The following is an 18419-nucleotide window of genomic DNA, read 5'->3' on the forward strand; positions in this document are numbered from 1 at the left end:
TTCTCAGACTCTAGAGCAGCTCTGTTGACCTGGTTCTCTGGTTCTAGAGAAACTCTACTGAGCTGGTTCTCTGGCTCTACACTGGCTCTGCTGACCTGGTTCTCTGGCTCTAAAGCAGCTCTGCAGACCTGGTTCTCTGCCTCTAGAGCAGCTCTGTTAACCTTGTTCGTAGGCTCTAGAGCAGCTCTGCTGACCTGGTTCTCTGGCTCTAAAGCAGCTCTGTTGACCTGGTTCTCTGGCTCTAAAGCAGCTCTGCTGACCTGCTTTCTCTGGCTCTACAGCGGCTCTGCTGACCTGGTTCTCTGGCTCTACAGCAGCTCTGATGAGCTGGTTCTCTGGCTCTAAAGCAGCTCTGCTGACCTGGTTCTATGGCTCTAAATCAGCTCTGCTGAACTAGTTCTCAGGTTCTAGAGGAGGTCTGCTGACATTGGTTCTCTGGCTCTAAAGCAGCTCTGCTGACCTGGTTCTCTGCCTCTAGAGCAGCTCTGATGACCTGGTTCTCAGGCTCTAGAGTAGCTCTGCTGACCTGTTTCTCTGGCTCTAAAACAGCTCTGCTGACCTAGTTCTCTGGCTCTAAAGCAGCTCTGCTGACCTGTTTCTCTGGCACTAGATCAGCTCTGCTGACCTGGTTCTTAGGCTCTAGAGCAGCTCTGCTGACCTGGTTCTATGGCTCTCAATCAGCTCTGCTGACCTAGTTCTCAGGTTCTAGAGGAGGTCTGCTGACCTGGTTCTCTGGCTCTAAAGCAGCTCTGCTGACCTGGTTCTCTGCCTCTGAGCAGCTCTGATGACCTGGTTCTCAGGCTCTAAAGTAGCTCTGCTGACCTGGTTCTCTGGCTCTAAAACAGCTCTGCTGACCTAGTTCTCTGGCTCTAAAGCAGCTCTGCTGACCTGGTTCTCTGGCTCTAGAGCAGCTCTGCTGACCTGGTTCTTAGGCTCTAAAGCAGCTCTGCTGACCTGGTTCTCTGGCTCTATAGCAGCTGTGCTGACCTGCTTCTTAGGCTCTAGAGCAGCTCTGCTGACCTGGTTCTCTCCCTCTAAAGCAAGTCTGCTGACCTGGTTCTCTGGCTCTATAGCAGCTGTGCTGACCTGTTCTATGGCTCTAAAGCAGCTCTGCTGGCCTCGTTCTCTGGTGCTAAAGCAGCTCTGCTGACCTGGTTCTCTGGCTCTAGTGCAGCTCTGCTGACCTGGTTCTCAGACTCTAGAGCAGCTCTGCTGACCTGGTTCTCTGGCTCTAAAGCAGCTCTACTGACCTGGTTCTCTGCCTCTAGAGCAGCTCTGCTGACCTGGTTCTCAGGCTCTAGAGCAGCTCTACTGACCTGGTTCTCTGGCTCTGAAGCAGCTCTGCTAACCTAGTTCTCTATCTCTAGAGCAGCTCTGCAGACCTGGTTGTCTCTCTCTCTAAATCAGCTCTGTTGACCTGGTTTCTCTGGCTCTACAGCAGCTTGGCTGACCTGGTTCGTAGGCTCTAGTGCAGCTCTGCTGACCTGGTTCTTGGGCTCTACAGCAGCTCTGCTGACCTGTTCTATGGCTCTAAAGCAGCTCTGCTGACCTGGTTCTCTGGCGCTAAAGCAGCTCTGCTGACCTGGTGCTCTGGCTCTTGTGCAGCTCTGCTGACCTGGTTCTCTGCCTCTAGAGCAGCTCTGCTGACCTGGTTCTCTGGCTCTAAAGCAGCTCTACTGACCTGGTTCTCTGGCTCTAGAGCAGCTCTACTGACCTGGTTGTTAGGCTCTAGAGCAGCTCTGCTGACCTGGTTTTTTGGCTCTAAAGCAGCTCTGCTGACCTTGTTCTCTCCCTCTAAAGCAGCTCTGATGACCTGGTTCTCAGGCTCTAGAGTAGCTCTGCTGACCTGGTTCTCTGGCTCTAAAACAGCTCTGCTTACCTAGTTCTCTGGCTCTAGATCAGCTCTGCTGACCTGGTTCATAGGCTCTAGAGCAGCTCTGCTGACCTGGTTCTTAGGCTCTAGAGCAGCTCTGCTGACCTGGTTCTTAGGCTCTAAAGCAGCTCTGCTGACCTGGTTCTCTGGCTCTATAGCAGCTGTGCTGATCTGCTTCTTAGGCTCTAGAGCAGCTCTGCTGACCTGGTTCTCTCCCTCTAAAGCAAGTCTGCTGACCTGGTTTCTCTGCCTCTACAGCAGCTCTGCTGACCTGGTTTTCTATCTCTAAAGCAGCTCTGCTGACCTGGTTCTCTCCCTCTAAAGCAGCTCTGTTGACCTGGTTTCTCTGGCTCTACAGCAGCTTGGCTGACCTGGTTTGTAGGCTCTAGAGGAACTCTACTGAACTGGTTCTCTGGCTCTACAATGGCTCTGCTGACCTGGTTCTCTCGCTCTAAAGCAGCTCTGCTGACGTGTTCTATGGCTCTAAAGCAGCTCTGCTGACCTGGTTCTCTGGCTCTAAAGCAGCTCTGCTGACCTGGTTTCTCCGCCTCTAGAGCAGCTCTGCTAACCTGGTTCTTAGGCTCTAGAGCAGCTCTGCTGACCTGGTTCTCTGGCTCTAAAGCAGCTCTGTTGACCTGGTTCTCTGGCTCTAAAGCAGCTTAGATGACCTGCTTTCTGTGGCTCTTCAGCAGCTCTGCTGACCTGGTTCTCTGGCTCAACAGCAGCTCTGATGACCTGGTTCTCTGACTCTAAAGCAGCTCTGCTGACCTGGTTCTATGGCTCTAAATCAGCTCTGCTGACCTGGTTCCCAGGTTCTAGAGCAGCTCTGCTGACCTGGTTTTTAGGCTCTAGAGCAGCTCTACTGACCTGGTTTTCTGGCTCTAAAGCAGCTCTGCTGACCTTGTTCTCTCCCTCTAAAGCAGCTCTGTTTACCTGGTTTCTCTGGCTCTACAGCAGCTCGGCTGACCTGGTTCACTGGCTCTAGAGCAGCTCTGCTGACCTGGTTCTTAGGCTCTAAAGCAGCTCTGCTGACCTGGTTCTCTGGCTCTAGAGCAGCTCTGCTGACCTGGTTCTCTGGCTCTAAAGCAGCTCTTCTGACCTAGTTCGTAGGCTCTACAGCAGCTCTGCTGACCTGTTCTATGGCTCTAAAGCAGCTCTGCTGACCTGGTTCTCTGGTGCTAAAGCAGCTCTGCTGACCTGGTTCTCTGCTCTAGTGCAGTTCTGCTGGCCTGGTTCTCAGACTCTAGAGCAGCTCTGCTGACCTGGTTCTCTGGCTCTAGAGAAACTCTACTGAGCTGGTTTTCTGGCTCTACAATGGCTCTGCTGACCTGGTTCTCTGGCTCTAAAACAGCTCTGCAGACCTGGTTCTCTGCCTCTAGAGCAGCTCTGCTAACCTGGTTCTTAGGCTCTAGAGCAGCTCTGCTGACCTGGTTCTCTGGCTCTAAGGCAGCTCTGTTGACCTGGTTCTCTGGCTCTAAAGCAGCTATGCTGACCTGCTTTCTCTGGCTCTACAGCGGCTCTGCTGACCTGGTTCTCTGGCTCTACAGCAGCTCTGATGACCTGGTACACTGGCTCTAAAGCAGCTCTGCTGACCTGGTTCTATGGCTCTAAATCAGCTCTGATGACCTAGTTCTCAGGTTCTAGAGGAGGTCTGCTGACCTGGTTCTCTGGCTCTAAAGCAGCTCTGCTGACCTGGTTCTCTGCATCTGAGCAGCTCTGATGACCTGGTTCTCAGGCTCTAGAGTAGCTCTGCTGACCTGGTTCTTAGGCTCTAGAGCAGCTCTGCTGACCTGGTTCTTAGGCTCTAGAGCAGCTCTGCTGACCTGGTTCTTAGGCTCTAAAGCAGCTCTGCTGACCTGGTTCTCTGGCTCTATAGCAGCTGTGCTGGTCTGCTTCTTAGGCTCTAGAGCAGCTGTGCTGACCTGGTTCTCTCCCTCTAAAGCAAGTCTGCTGACCTGGTTTCTCTGCCTCTACAGCAGCTCTGCTGACCTGGTTTTCTATCTCTAAAGCAGCTCTGCTGACCTGGTTCTCTCCCTCTAAAGCAGCTCTGTTGACCTGGTTTCTCTGGCTCTACAGCAGCTTGGCTGACCTGGTTCGTAGGCTCTAGAGAAACTCTACTGACCTGGTTCTCTGGCTCTAAAGCAGCTCTGCTGACCTGGTTCTCTGACTCTAGAGCAGCTCTGCTAACCTGGTTCTTAGGCACTAGAGCAGCTCTGCTGACCTGCTTCTCTCCCTCTAAAGCAGCTCTGCTGACCTGGTTTCTCTGGCTCTACAGCAGCTCTGCTGACCTGGTTCTCTGGCTCTAGAGCAGCTCTGCTGACCTGGGTTTTAGGCTCTAGATCAGCTCTGCTGACCTGGTTTTCAGGCTCTAAAGCAGCTCAGCTGACCTTGTTCTCTCCCTCTAAAGCAGCTCTGTTTACCTGGTTTCTCTGGCTCTACAGCAGCTTGGCTGACCTGGTTCACTGGCTCTAGAGCAGCTCTGCTGACCTGGTTCTTAGGCTCTAAAGCAGCTCTGCTGACCTGGTTCTCTGGCTCTAGAGCAGCTCTGCTGACCTGGTTCTCTGGCTCTAAAGCAGCTCTTCTGACCTGGTTCTTGGGCTCTACAGCAGCTCTGCTGACCTGTTCTATGGCTCTAAAGCAGCTCTGCTGACCTGGTTCTCTGGCGCTAAAGCAGCTCTGCTGACCTGGTTCTCTGGCTCTAGTGCAGCTCTGCTTACCTGGTTCTCTGCCTCTAGAGCAGCTCTGCTGACCTAATTCTCTGGCTCTAAAGCAGCTCTACTGACCTGGTTCTCTGGCTCTAGAGCAGCTCTACTGACCTGGTTGTTAGGCTCTAGAGCAGCTCTGCTGACCTGGTTTTCTGGCTCTAAAGCAGCTCTGCTGACCTTGTTCTCTCCCTCTAAAGCAGCTCTGTTTACCTGGTTTCTCTGGCTCTAGAGCAGCTCTGCTGACCTGGTTCTCTGGCTCTAAAGCAGCTCTACTGACCTGGTTCTCTGGCTCTAGAGCAGCTCTACTGACCTGGTTGTTAGGCTCTAGAGCAGCTCTGCTGACCTGGTTTTCTGGCTCTAAAGCAGCTCTGCTGACCTTGTTCTCTCCCTCTAAAGCAGCTCTGTTTACCTGGTTTCTCTGGCTCTACAGCAGCTCTGCTGACCTGGTTCTTAGGCTCTAAAGCAGCTCTACTGACCTGGTTCTCTGGCTCTAGAGCAGCTCTGCTGACCTGCTTCTCTGGCTCTAAAGCAGCTCTGCTGACCTGGTTCTCTGCCTCTAGAGCAGCTCTGATGACCTGGTTCTCAGGCTCTAGAGTAGCTCTGCTGACCTGGTTTTCTGGCTCTAAAACAGCTCTACTGACCTAGTTCTCTGGCTCTAAAGCAGCTCTGCTGACCTGGTTCTCTGGCTCTAGATCAGCTCTGCTGACCTGGTTTTTAGGCTCTAGAGCAGCTCTGCTGACCTGGTTCTTAGGCTCTAGAGCAGCTCTGCTGACCTGGTTCTTAGGCTCTAAAGCAGCTCTGCTGACCTGGTTCTCTGGCTCTATAGCAGCTGTGCTGATCTTCTTCTTAGGCTCTAGAGCAGCTCTACTGACCTGGTTCTCTCCCTCTAAAGCAACTCTGCTGACCTGGTTTCTCTGCCTCTACAGCAGCTCTGCTGACCTGGTTCTCTGACTCTAAAGCAGCTCTGTTGGCCTGGTTTCTCTGGCTCTACAGCAGCTCTGCTGACCTGGTTTCTCTGGCTCTACAGCAGCTCTGCTGACCTGGTTCTCTGGCTCTAGAGCAGCTCTGCTGACCTGGTTCTTAGGCTCTAGAGCAGCTCTGCTGACCTGGTTTTCTGGCTCTAAAGCAGCTCTGCTGACCTTGTTCTCTCCCTCTAAAGCAGCTCTGTTTACCTGGTTTCTCTGGCTCTACAGCAGCTCGGCTGACCTGGTTCACTGGCTCTAGAGCAGCTCTGCTGACCTGGTTCTTAGGCTCTAAAGCAGCTCTGCTGACCTGGTTCTCTGGCTCTAGAGCAGCTCTGCTGACCTGGTTCTCTGGCTCTAAAGCAGGTCTTCTGACCTAGTTCTTAGGCTCTACAGCAGCTCTTCTGACCTGTTCTATGGCTCTAAAGCAGCTCTGCTGACCTGGTTCTCTGTCGCTAAAGCAGCTCTGCTGACCTGGTTCTCTGGCTCTAGTGCAGCTCTGCTGGCCTGGTTCTCAGACTCTAGAGCAGCTCTGCTGACCTGGTTCTCTGGCTCTAAAGCAGCTCTGTTGACCTGGTTCTCTGGCTCTAGAGAAACTCTACTGAGCTGGTTCTCTGGCTCTACAATGGCTCTGCTGACCTGGTTCTCTGGCTCTAAAGCAGCTCTGCAGACCTGGTTCTCTGCCTCTAGAGCAGCTCTGTTAACCTTGTTCTTAGGCTCTAGAGCAGCTATGCTGACCTGGTTCTCTGGCTCTAAAGCAGCTCTGTTGACCTGGTTCTCTGGCTCTAAAGCAGCTCTGCTGACCTGCTTTCTCTGGCTCTACAGCGGCTCTGCTGACCTGGTTCTCTGGCTCTACAGCAGCTCTGATGAGCTGGTTCTCTGGCTCTAAAGCAGCTCTGCTGACCTGGTTCTATGGCTCTAAATCAGCTCTGCTGAACTAGTTCTCAGGTTCTAGAGGAGGTCTGCTGACATTGGTTCTCTGGCTCTAACGCAGCTCTGCTGACCTGGTTCTCTGCCTCTAGAGCAGCTCTGATGACCTGGTTCTCAGGCTCTAGAGCAGCTCTGCTGACCTGGTTTTCTGGCTCTAAAGCAGCTCTTCTGACCTGGTTCTTGGGCTCTACAGCAGCTCTGCTGACCTGTTCTATGGCTCTAAAGCAGCTCTGCTGACCTGGTTCTCTGGCGCTAAAGCAGCTCTGCTGACCTGGTTCTCTGGCTCTAGTGCAGCTCTGCTTACCTGGTTCTCTCCCTCTAAAGCAAGTCTGCTGACCTGGTTTCTCTGCCTCTACAGCAGCTCTGCTGACCTGGTTTTCTATCTCTAAAGCAGCTCTGCTGACCTGGTTCTCTCCCTCTAAAGCAGCTCTGTTGACCTGGTTTCTCTGGCTCTACAGCAGCTTGGCTGACCTGGTTTGTAGGCTCTAGAGGAACTCTACTGAACTGGTTCTCTGGCTCTACAATGGCTCTGCTGACCTGGTTCTCTCGCTCTAAAGCAGCTCTGCTGACGTGTTCTATGGCTCTAAAGCAGCTCTGCTGACCTGGTTCTCTGGCTCTAAAGCAGCTCTGCTGACCTGGTTTCTCCGCCTCTAGAGCAGCTCTGCTAACCTGGTTCTTAGGCTCTAGAGCAGCTCTGCTGACCTGGTTCTCTGGCTCTAAAGCAGCTCTGTTGACCTGGTTCTCTGGCTCTAAAGCAGCTTAGATGACCTGCTTTCTGTGGCTCTTCAGCAGCTCTGCTGACCTGGTTCTCTGGCTCAACAGCAGCTCTGATGACCTGGTTCTCTGACTCTAAAGCAGCTCTGCTGACCTGGTTCTATGGCTCTAAATCAGCTCTGCTGACCTGGTTCCCAGGTTCTAGAGCAGCTCTGCTGACCTGGTTTTTAGGCTCTAGAGCAGCTCTACTGACCTGGTTTTCTGGCTCTAAAGCAGCTCTGCTGACCTTGTTCTCTCCCTCTAAAGCAGCTCTGTTTACCTGGTTTCTCTGGCTCTACAGCAGCTCGGCTGACCTGGTTCACTGGCTCTAGAGCAGCTCTGCTGACCTGGTTCTTAGGCTCTAAAGCAGCTCTGCTGACCTGGTTCTCTGGCTCTAGAGCAGCTCTGCTGACCTGGTTCTCTGGCTCTAAAGCAGCTCTTCTGACCTAGTTCGTAGGCTCTACAGCAGCTCTGCTGACCTGTTCTATGGCTCTAAAGCAGCTCTGCTGACCTGGTTCTCTGGTGCTAAAGCAGCTCTGCTGACCTGGTTCTCTGCTCTAGTGCAGTTCTGCTGGCCTGGTTCTCAGACTCTAGAGCAGCTCTGCTGACCTGGTTCTCTGGCTCTAGAGAAACTCTACTGAGCTGGTTTTCTGGCTCTACAATGGCTCTGCTGACCTGGTTCTCTGGCTCTAAAACAGCTCTGCAGACCTGGTTCTCTGCCTCTAGAGCAGCTCTGCTAACCTGGTTCTTAGGCTCTAGAGCAGCTCTGCTGACCTGGTTCTCTGGCTCTAAGGCAGCTCTGTTGACCTGGTTCTCTGGCTCTAAAGCAGCTATGCTGACCTGCTTTCTCTGGCTCTACAGCGGCTCTGCTGACCTGGTTCTCTGGCTCTACAGCAGCTCTGATGACCTGGTACACTGGCTCTAAAGCAGCTCTGCTGACCTGGTTCTATGGCTCTAAATCAGCTCTGATGACCTAGTTCTCAGGTTCTAGAGGAGGTCTGCTGACCTGGTTCTCTGGCTCTAAAGCAGCTCTGCTGACCTGGTTCTCTGCATCTGAGCAGCTCTGATGACCTGGTTCTCAGGCTCTAGAGTAGCTCTGCTGACCTGGTTCTTAGGCTCTAGAGCAGCTCTGCTGACCTGGTTCTTAGGCTCTAGAGCAGCTCTGCTGACCTGGTTCTTAGGCTCTAAAGCAGCTCTGCTGACCTGGTTCTCTGGCTCTATAGCAGCTGTGCTGGTCTGCTTCTTAGGCTCTAGAGCAGCTGTGCTGACCTGGTTCTCTCCCTCTAAAGCAAGTCTGCTGACCTGGTTTCTCTGCCTCTACAGCAGCTCTGCTGACCTGGTTTTCTATCTCTAAAGCAGCTCTGCTGACCTGGTTCTCTCCCTCTAAAGCAGCTCTGTTGACCTGGTTTCTCTGGCTCTACAGCAGCTTGGCTGACCTGGTTCGTAGGCTCTAGAGAAACTCTACTGACCTGGTTCTCTGGCTCTAAAGCAGCTCTGCTGACCTGGTTCTCTGACTCTAGAGCAGCTCTGCTAACCTGGTTCTTAGGCACTAGAGCAGCTCTGCTGACCTGCTTCTCTCCCTCTAAAGCAGCTCTGCTGACCTGGTTTCTCTGGCTCTACAGCAGCTCTGCTGACCTGGTTCTCTGGCTCTAGAGCAGCTCTGCTGACCTGGGTTTTAGGCTCTAGATCAGCTCTGCTGACCTGGTTTTCAGGCTCTAAAGCAGCTCAGCTGACCTTGTTCTCTCCCTCTAAAGCAGCTCTGTTTACCTGGTTTCTCTGGCTCTACAGCAGCTTGGCTGACCTGGTTCACTGGCTCTAGAGCAGCTCTGCTGACCTGGTTCTTAGGCTCTAAAGCAGCTCTGCTGACCTGGTTCTCTGGCTCTAGAGCAGCTCTGCTGACCTGGTTCTCTGGCTCTAAAGCAGCTCTTCTGACCTGGTTCTTGGGCTCTACAGCAGCTCTGCTGACCTGTTCTATGGCTCTAAAGCAGCTCTGCTGACCTGGTTCTCTGGCGCTAAAGCAGCTCTGCTGACCTGGTTCTCTGGCTCTAGTGCAGCTCTGCTTACCTGGTTCTCTGCCTCTAGAGCAGCTCTGCTGACCTAATTCTCTGGCTCTAAAGCAGCTCTACTGACCTGGTTCTCTGGCTCTAGAGCAGCTCTACTGACCTGGTTGTTAGGCTCTAGAGCAGCTCTGCTGACCTGGTTTTCTGGCTCTAAAGCAGCTCTGCTGACCTTGTTCTCTCCCTCTAAAGCAGCTCTGTTTACCTGGTTTCTCTGGCTCTAGAGCAGCTCTGCTGACCTGGTTCTCTGGCTCTAAAGCAGCTCTACTGACCTGGTTCTCTGGCTCTAGAGCAGCTCTACTGACCTGGTTGTTAGGCTCTAGAGCAGCTCTGCTGACCTGGTTTTCTGGCTCTAAAGCAGCTCTGCTGACCTTGTTCTCTCCCTCTAAAGCAGCTCTGTTTACCTGGTTTCTCTGGCTCTACAGCAGCTCTGCTGACCTGGTTCTTAGGCTCTAAAGCAGCTCTACTGACCTGGTTCTCTGGCTCTAGAGCAGCTCTGCTGACCTGCTTCTCTGGCTCTAAAGCAGCTCTGCTGACCTGGTTCTCTGCCTCTAGAGCAGCTCTGATGACCTGGTTCTCAGGCTCTAGAGTAGCTCTGCTGACCTGGTTTTCTGGCTCTAAAACAGCTCTACTGACCTAGTTCTCTGGCTCTAAAGCAGCTCTGCTGACCTGGTTCTCTGGCTCTAGATCAGCTCTGCTGACCTGGTTTTTAGGCTCTAGAGCAGCTCTGCTGACCTGGTTCTTAGGCTCTAGAGCAGCTCTGCTGACCTGGTTCTTAGGCTCTAAAGCAGCTCTGCTGACCTGGTTCTCTGGCTCTATAGCAGCTGTGCTGATCTTCTTCTTAGGCTCTAGAGCAGCTCTACTGACCTGGTTCTCTCCCTCTAAAGCAACTCTGCTGACCTGGTTTCTCTGCCTCTACAGCAGCTCTGCTGACCTGGTTCTCTGACTCTAAAGCAGCTCTGTTGGCCTGGTTTCTCTGGCTCTACAGCAGCTCTGCTGACCTGGTTTCTCTGGCTCTACAGCAGCTCTGCTGACCTGGTTCTCTGGCTCTAGAGCAGCTCTGCTGACCTGGTTCTTAGGCTCTAGAGCAGCTCTGCTGACCTGGTTTTCTGGCTCTAAAGCAGCTCTGCTGACCTTGTTCTCTCCCTCTAAAGCAGCTCTGTTTACCTGGTTTCTCTGGCTCTACAGCAGCTCGGCTGACCTGGTTCACTGGCTCTAGAGCAGCTCTGCTGACCTGGTTCTTAGGCTCTAAAGCAGCTCTGCTGACCTGGTTCTCTGGCTCTAGAGCAGCTCTGCTGACCTGGTTCTCTGGCTCTAAAGCAGGTCTTCTGACCTAGTTCTTAGGCTCTACAGCAGCTCTTCTGACCTGTTCTATGGCTCTAAAGCAGCTCTGCTGACCTGGTTCTCTGTCGCTAAAGCAGCTCTGCTGACCTGGTTCTCTGGCTCTAGTGCAGCTCTGCTGGCCTGGTTCTCAGACTCTAGAGCAGCTCTGCTGACCTGGTTCTCTGGCTCTAAAGCAGCTCTGTTGACCTGGTTCTCTGGCTCTAGAGAAACTCTACTGAGCTGGTTCTCTGGCTCTACAATGGCTCTGCTGACCTGGTTCTCTGGCTCTAAAGCAGCTCTGCAGACCTGGTTCTCTGCCTCTAGAGCAGCTCTGTTAACCTTGTTCTTAGGCTCTAGAGCAGCTATGCTGACCTGGTTCTCTGGCTCTAAAGCAGCTCTGTTGACCTGGTTCTCTGGCTCTAAAGCAGCTCTGCTGACCTGCTTTCTCTGGCTCTACAGCGGCTCTGCTGACCTGGTTCTCTGGCTCTACAGCAGCTCTGATGAGCTGGTTCTCTGGCTCTAAAGCAGCTCTGCTGACCTGGTTCTATGGCTCTAAATCAGCTCTGCTGAACTAGTTCTCAGGTTCTAGAGGAGGTCTGCTGACATTGGTTCTCTGGCTCTAACGCAGCTCTGCTGACCTGGTTCTCTGCCTCTAGAGCAGCTCTGATGACCTGGTTCTCAGGCTCTAGAGCAGCTCTGCTGACCTGGTTTTCTGGCTCTAAAGCAGCTCTTCTGACCTGGTTCTTGGGCTCTACAGCAGCTCTGCTGACCTGTTCTATGGCTCTAAAGCAGCTCTGCTGACCTGGTTCTCTGGCGCTAAAGCAGCTCTGCTGACCTGGTTCTCTGGCTCTAGTGCAGCTCTGCTTACCTGGTTCTCTGCCTCTAGAGCAGCTCTGCTGACCTGGTTCTCTGGCTCTAATGCAGCTCTACTGACCTGGTTCTCTGGCTCTAGAGCAGCTCTACTGACCTGGTTGTTAGGCTCTAGAGCAGCTCTGCTGACCTGGTTTTCTGGCTCTAAAGCAGCTCTGCTGACCTTGTTCTCTCCCTCTAAAGCAGCTCTGTTTACCTGGTTTCTCTGGCTCTACAGCAGCTCGGCTGATCTGGTTCACTGGCTCTAGAGCAGCTCTGCTGACCTGGTTCTTGGGCTCTACAGCAGCTCTGCTGACCTGTTCTATGGCTCTAAAGCAACTCTGCTGACCTGGTTCTCTGGCGCTAAAGCAGCTCTGCTGACCTGGTTCTCTGGCTCTAGTGCAGCTCTGCTGACCTGGTTCTCAGACTCTAGAGCAGCTCTGCTGACCTGGTTCTCTGGCTCTAAAGCAGCTCTACTGACCTGGTTCTCTGCCTCTAGAGCAGCTCTGCTGACCTGGTTCTCAGGCTGTAGAGCAGCTCTACTGACCTGGTTCTCTGGCTCTAAAGCAGCTCTGCTAACCTAGTTCTCTATCTCTAAAGCAGCTCTGCAGACCTGGTTCTCTCTCTCTCTAAATCAGCTCTGTTGAACTGGTTTCTCTGGCTCTACAGCAGCTTGGCTGACCAGGTTCGTAGGCTCTAGAGAAACTCTGCTGACCTGGTTCTCTGGCTCTAAAGCAGCTCTGCTGACCTGGTTTCTCTGCCTCTAGAGCAGCTCTGCTAACCTGGTTCTTAGGCTCTAGAGCAGCTCTGTTGACCTGGTTCTCTGGCTCTAAAGCAGCTCTGTTGACCTGGTTCTCTGGCTCTAAAGCAGCTCTGATGACCTGCTTTCTGTGGCTCTTCAGCAGCTCTGCTGACCTGGTTCTCTGGCTCTACAGCAGCTCTGCTGACCTGGTTCTCTCCATCTAAAGCAGCTCTGCTGACTTGGTTTCTCTGGCTCTAAATCAGCTCTGCTGACCTGGTTCCCAGGTTCTAGAGCAGCTCTTCTGACCTGGTTTTCTGGCTCTAAAGCAGCTCTGCTGACCTTGTTCTCTCCCTCTAAAGCAGCTCTGTTTACCTGGTTTCTCTGGCTCTACAGCAGCTCGGCTGACCTGGTTCACTGGCTCTAGAGCAGCTCTGCTGACCTGGTTCTTAGGCTCTAAAGCAGCTCTGCTGACCTGGTTCTCTGGCTCTAGAGCAGCTCTGCTGACCTGGTTCTCTGGCTCTAAAGCAGCTCTTCTGACCTAGTTCTTAGGCTCTACAGCAGCTCTGCTGACCTGTTCTATGGCTCTAAAGCAGCTCTGCTGACCTGGTTCTCTTGCGCTAAAGCAGCTCTGCTGACCTGGTTCTCTGCTCAAGTGCAGTTCTGCTGGCCTGGTTCTCAGACTCTAGAGCAGCTCTGCTGCCCTGGTTCTCTGGCTCTAGAGAAACTCTACTGAGCTGGTTCTCTGGCTCTACAATGGCTCTGCTGACCTGGTTCTCTGGCTCTAAAACAGCTCTGCAGACCTGGTTCTCTGCCTCTAGAGCAGCTCTGCTAACCTGGTTCTTAGGCTCTAGAGCTGCTCTGCTGACCTGGTTCTCTGCCTCTAAGGCAGCTCTGTTGACCTGGTTCTCTGGCTCTAAAGCAGCTATGCTGACCTGCTATTTCTGGCTCTACAGCGGCTCTGCTGACCTGGTTCTCTGGCTCTACAGCAGCTCTGATGACCTGGTACTCTGGCTCTAAAGCAGCTCTGCTGACCTGGTTCTATGGCTCTAAATCAGCTCTGCTGACCTAGTTCTCAGGGTCTAGAGGAGGTCTGCTGACCTGGTTCTCTGGCTCTAAAGCAGCTCTGCTGACCTGGTTCTCTGCCTCTGAGCAGCTCTGATGACCTGGTTCTCAGGCTCTAGAGTAGCTCTGCTGACCTGGTTCTTAGGCTCTAAAGCAGCTCTGCTGACCTGGTTCTCTGGCTCTAGAGCAGCTCTGCTGACCTGGTTCTCTGGCTCTAAAGCAGCTCTTCTGACCTAGTTCTTAGGCTCTACAGCAGCTCTGCTGACCTGTTCTATGGCTCTAAAGCAGCTCTGCTGACCTGGTTCTCTGGCGCTAAAGCAGCTCTGCTGACCTGGTTCTCTGCTCAAGTGCAGTTCTGCTGGCCTGGTTCTCAGACTCTAGAGCAGCTCTGCTGCCCTGGTTCTCTGGCTCTAGAGAAACTCTACTGAGCTGGTTCTCTGGCTCTACAATGGCTCTGCTGACCTGGTTCTCTGGCTCTAAAACAGCTCTGCAGACCTGGTTCTCTGCCTCTAGAGCAGCTCTGCTAACCTGGTTCTTAGGCTCTAGAGCAGCTCTGCTGACCTGGTTCTCTGCCTCTAAGGCAGCTCTGTTGACCTGGTTCTCTGGCTCTAAAGCAGCTATGCTGACCTGCTATTTCTGGCTCTACAGCGGCTCTGCTGACCTGGTTCTCTGGCTCTACAGCAGCTCTGATGACCTGGTACTCTGGCTCTAAAGCAGCTCTGCTGACCTGGTTCTATGGCTCTAAATCAGCTCTGCTGACCTAGTTCTCAGGGTCTAGAGGAGGTCTGCTGACCTGGTTCTCTGGCTCTAAAGCAGCTCTGCTGACCTGGTTCTCTGCCTCTGAGCAGCTCTGATGACCTGGTTCTCAGGCTCTAGAGTAGCTCTGCTGACCTGGTTCTTAGGCTCTAGAGAAGCTCTGCTGACCTGGTTCTTAGGCTCTAGAGCAGCTCTGCTGACCTGGTTCTTAGGCTCTAAAGCAGCTCTGCTGACCTGGTTCTCTGGCTCTATAGCAGCTGTGCTGATCTGCTTCTTAGGCTCTAGAGCAGCTGTGCTGACCTGGTTCTCTCCCTCTAAAGCAAGTCTGCTGACCTGGTTTCTCTGCCTCTACAGCAGCTCTGCTGACCTGGTTTTCTATCTCTAAAGCAGCTCTGCTGACCTGGTTCTCTCCCTCTAAAGCAGCTCTGTTGACCTGGTTTCTCTGGCTCTACAGCAGCTAGGCTGACCTGGTTCGTAGACTCTAGAGAAACTCTACTGACCTGGTTCTCTGGCTCTAAAGCAGCTCTGCTGACCTGGTTCTCTGACTCTAGAGCAGCTCTGCTGACCTGGTTTTCAGGCTCTAAAGCAGCTCAGCTGACCTTGTTCTCTCCCTCTAAAGCAGCTCTGTTTACCTGGTTTCTCTGGCTCTACAGCAGCTCGGCTGACCTGGTTCTCTGGCTCTAGAGCAGCTCTGCTGACCTGGTTTTTAGGCTCTAGAGCAGCTCTGCTGACCTGGTTTTCAGGCTCTAAAGCAGCTCAGCTGACCTTGTTCTCTCCCTCTAAAGCAGCTCTGTTTACCTGGTTTCTCTGGCTCTACAGCAGCTCGGCTGACCTGGTTCACTGGCTCTAGAGCAGCTCTGCTGACCTGGTTCTTAGGCTCTAAAGAAGCTCTGCTGACCTGGTTCTCTGGCTCTAGAGCAGCTCTGCTGACCTGGTTCTCTGGCTCTAAAGCAGCTCTTCTGACCTGGTTCTTGGGCTCTACAGCAGCTCTGCTGACCTGTTCTATGGCTCTAAAGCAGCTCTGCTGACCTGGTTCTCTGGTGCTAAAGCAGCTCTGCTGACCTGTTTCTCTGGCTCTAGTGCAGCTCTGCTTACCTGGTTCTCTGCCTCTAGAGCAGCTCTGCTGACCTGGTTCTCTGGCTCTAAAGCAGCTCTACTGACCTGGTTCTCTGGCTCTAGAGCAGCTCTGCTGACCTGGTTGTTAGGCTCTAGAGCAGCTCTGCTGACCTGGTTCTCTGACTCTAAAGCAGCTCTGTTGGCCTGGTTTCTCTGGCTCTACAGCAGCTCTGCTGACCTGGTTCTCTGGCTCTAAAGCAGCTCTGCTGACCTCGTTCTCTGGTTCTAGAGCAGCTGTGCTGACCTGGTTCTTAGGCTCTAGAGCAGCTCTGCTGACCTGGTTCTCTCCCTCTAAAGCAGCTCTGCTGACCTGGTTTCTCTGGCTCTACAGCGGCTCTGCTGACCTGGTTCTCTGGCTCTAGAGCAGCTCTGCTGACCTGGTTGTTAGGCTCTAGAGCAGCTCTGCTGACCTGGTTTTCTGGCTCTAAAGCAGCTCTGCTGACCTTGTTCTCTCCCTCTAAAGCAGCTCTGTTGGCCTGGTTTCTCTGGCTCTACAGCAGCTCTGCTGACCTGGTTCTCTGGCTCTAAAGCAGCTCTGCTGACCTCGTTCTCTGGTTCTAGAGCAGCTGTGCTGACCTGGTTCTTAGGCTCTAGAGCAGCTCTGCTGACCTGGTTCTCTCCCTCTAAAGCAGCTCTGCTGACCTTGTTTCTCTGGCTCTACAGCAGCTCGGCTGACCTGGTTCACTGGCTCTAGAGCACCTCTGCTGACCTGGTTCTTAGGCTCTAAAGCAGCTCTGCTGACCTGGTTCTCTGGCTCTAGAGCAGCTCTGCTGACCTGGTTCTCTGGCTCTAAAGCAGGTCTTCTGACCTGGTTCTCTGGCTCTAGAGCAGCTCTGCTGACCTGGTTTTCTGGCTCTAAAGCAGCTCTGCTGACCTGGTTCTCTGGCTCTAAAGCAGGTCTTCTGACCTAGTTCTTAGGCACTAGAGCAGCTCTGCTGACCTGTTCTATGGCTCTGAAGCAGCTATGCTGACCTGGTTTCTCTGGCTCTACAGCAGCTCGGCTGACCTGGTTCACTGGCTCTAGAGCAGCTCTGCTGACCTGGTTCTTAGGCTCTAAAGCAGCTCTGCTGACCTGGTTCTCTGGCTCTAGAGCAGCTCTGCTGACCTGGTTCTCTGGCTCTAAAGCAGCTCTGCTGACCTGGTTCTCTGCCTCTAGAGCATCTCTTATGACCTGGTTCTCAGGCTCTAGAGTAGCTCTGCTGACCTGGTTCTCTGGCTCTAAAACAGCTCTACTGACCTAGTTCTCTGGCTCTAAAGCAGCTCTGCTGACCTGGTTCTAGATCAGCTCTGCTGACCTGGTTCTTAGGCTCTAGAGCAGCTCTGCTGACCTGGTTCTTAGGCTCTAGAGCAGCTCTGCTGACCTGGTTCTTAGGCTCTAAATCAGCTCTGCTGACCTGGTTCTCTGGCTCTATAGCAGCTGTGCTGATCTGCTTCTTAGGCTCTAGAGCAGCTCTGCTGACCTGGTTCTCTCCCTCTAAAGCAACTCTGCTGACCTGGTTTCTCTGCCTCTACAGCAGCTCTGCTGACCTGGTTCTCTGACTCTAAAGCAGCTCTGTTGGCCTGGTTTCTCTGGCTCTACAGCAGCTCTGCTGACCTGGTTCTCTGGCTCTAAAGCAGCTCTGCTGACCTCGTTCTCTGGTTCTAGAGCAGCTGTGCTGACCTGGTTCTTAGGCTCTAGAGCAGCTCTGCTGACCTGGTTCTCTCCCTCTAAAGCAGCTCTGCTGACCTGGTTTCTCTGGCTCTACAGCGGCCCTGCTGACCTGGTTCTCTGGCTCTAGAGCAGCTCTGCTGACCTGGTTGTTAGGCTCTAGAGCAGCTCTGCTGACCTGGGTCTCTGACTCTAGAGCAGCTCTGCTAACCTGGTTCTTAGGCTCTAGAGCAGCTCTGCTGACCTGCTTCTCTCCCTCTAAAGCAGCTCTGCTGACCTGGTTTCTCTGGCTCTACAGCAGCTCTGCTGACCTGGTTCTCTGGCTCTAGAGCAGCTCTGCTGACCTGGTTTTTAGGCTCTAGAGCAGCTCTGCTGACCTGGTTCTCTGCCTCTAAGGCAGCTCTGTTGACCTGGTTCTCTGGCTCTAAAGCAGCTATGCTGACCTGCTATTTCTGGCTCTACAGCGGCTCTGCTGACCTGGTTCTCTGGCTCTACAGCAGCTCTGATGACCTGGTACTCTGGCTCTAAAGCAGCTCTGCTGACCTGGTTCTCTGGCTCTAAAGCAGCTCTGCTGACCTGGTTCTCTGCCTCTGAGCAGCTCTGATGACCTGGTTCTCAGGCTCTAGAGTAGCTCTGCTGACCTGGTTCTTAGACTCTAGAGCAGCTCTGCTGACCTGGTTCTTAGGCTCTAGAGCAGCTCTGCTGACCTGGTTCTTAGGCTCTAAAGCAGCTCTGCTGACCTGGTTCTCTGGCTCTATAGCAGCTGTGCTGATCTGCTTCTTAGGCTCTAGAGCAGCTGTGCTGACCTGGTTCTCTCCCTCTAAAGCAAGTCTGCTGACCTGGTTTCTCTGCCTCTACAGCAGCTCTGCTGACCTGGTTTTCTATCTCTAAAGCAGCTCTGCTGACCTGGTTCTCTCCCTCTAAAGCAGCTCTGTTGACCTGGTTTCTCTGGCTCTACAGCAGCTAGGCTGACCTGGTTCGTAGGCTCTAGAGAAACTCTACTGACCTGGTTCTCTGGCTCTAAAGCAGCTCTGCTGACCTGGTTCTCTGACTCTAGAGCAGCTCTGCTAACCTGGTTCTTAGGCTCTAGAGCAGCTCTGCTGACCTGCTTCTCTCCCTCTAAAGCAGCTCTGCTGACCTGGTTTCTCTGGCTCTACAGCAGCTCTGCTGACCTGGTTCTCTGGCTCTAGAGCAGCTCTGCTGACCTGGTTTTTAGGCTCTAGAGCAGCTCTGCTGACCTGGTTTTCAGGCTCTAAAGCAGCTCAGCTGACCTTGTTCTCTCCCTCTAAAGCAGCTCTGTTTACCTGGTTTCTCTGGCTCTACAGCAGCTCGGCTGACCTGGTTAACTGGCTCTAGAGCAGCTCTGCTGACCTGGTTCTTAGGCTCTAAAGAAGCTCTGCTGACCTGGTTCTCTGGCTCTAGAGCAGCTCTGCTGACCTGGTTCTCTGGCTCTAAAGCAGCTCTTCTGACCTGGTTCTTGGGCTCTACAGCAGCTCTGCTGACCTGTTCTATGGCTCTAAAGCAGCTCTGCTGACCTGGTTCTCTGGTGCTAAAGCAGCTCTGCTGACCTGTTTCTCTGGCTCTAGTGCAGCTCTGCTTACCTGGTTCTCTGCCTCTAGAGCAGCTCTGCTGACCTGGTTCTC

Source organism: Triturus cristatus, chromosome 1_1, assembly GCF_964204655.1.
Source record: "Triturus cristatus chromosome 1_1, aTriCri1.1, whole genome shotgun sequence".
NCBI lineage: Eukaryota > Metazoa > Chordata > Amphibia > Caudata > Salamandridae > Triturus > Triturus cristatus.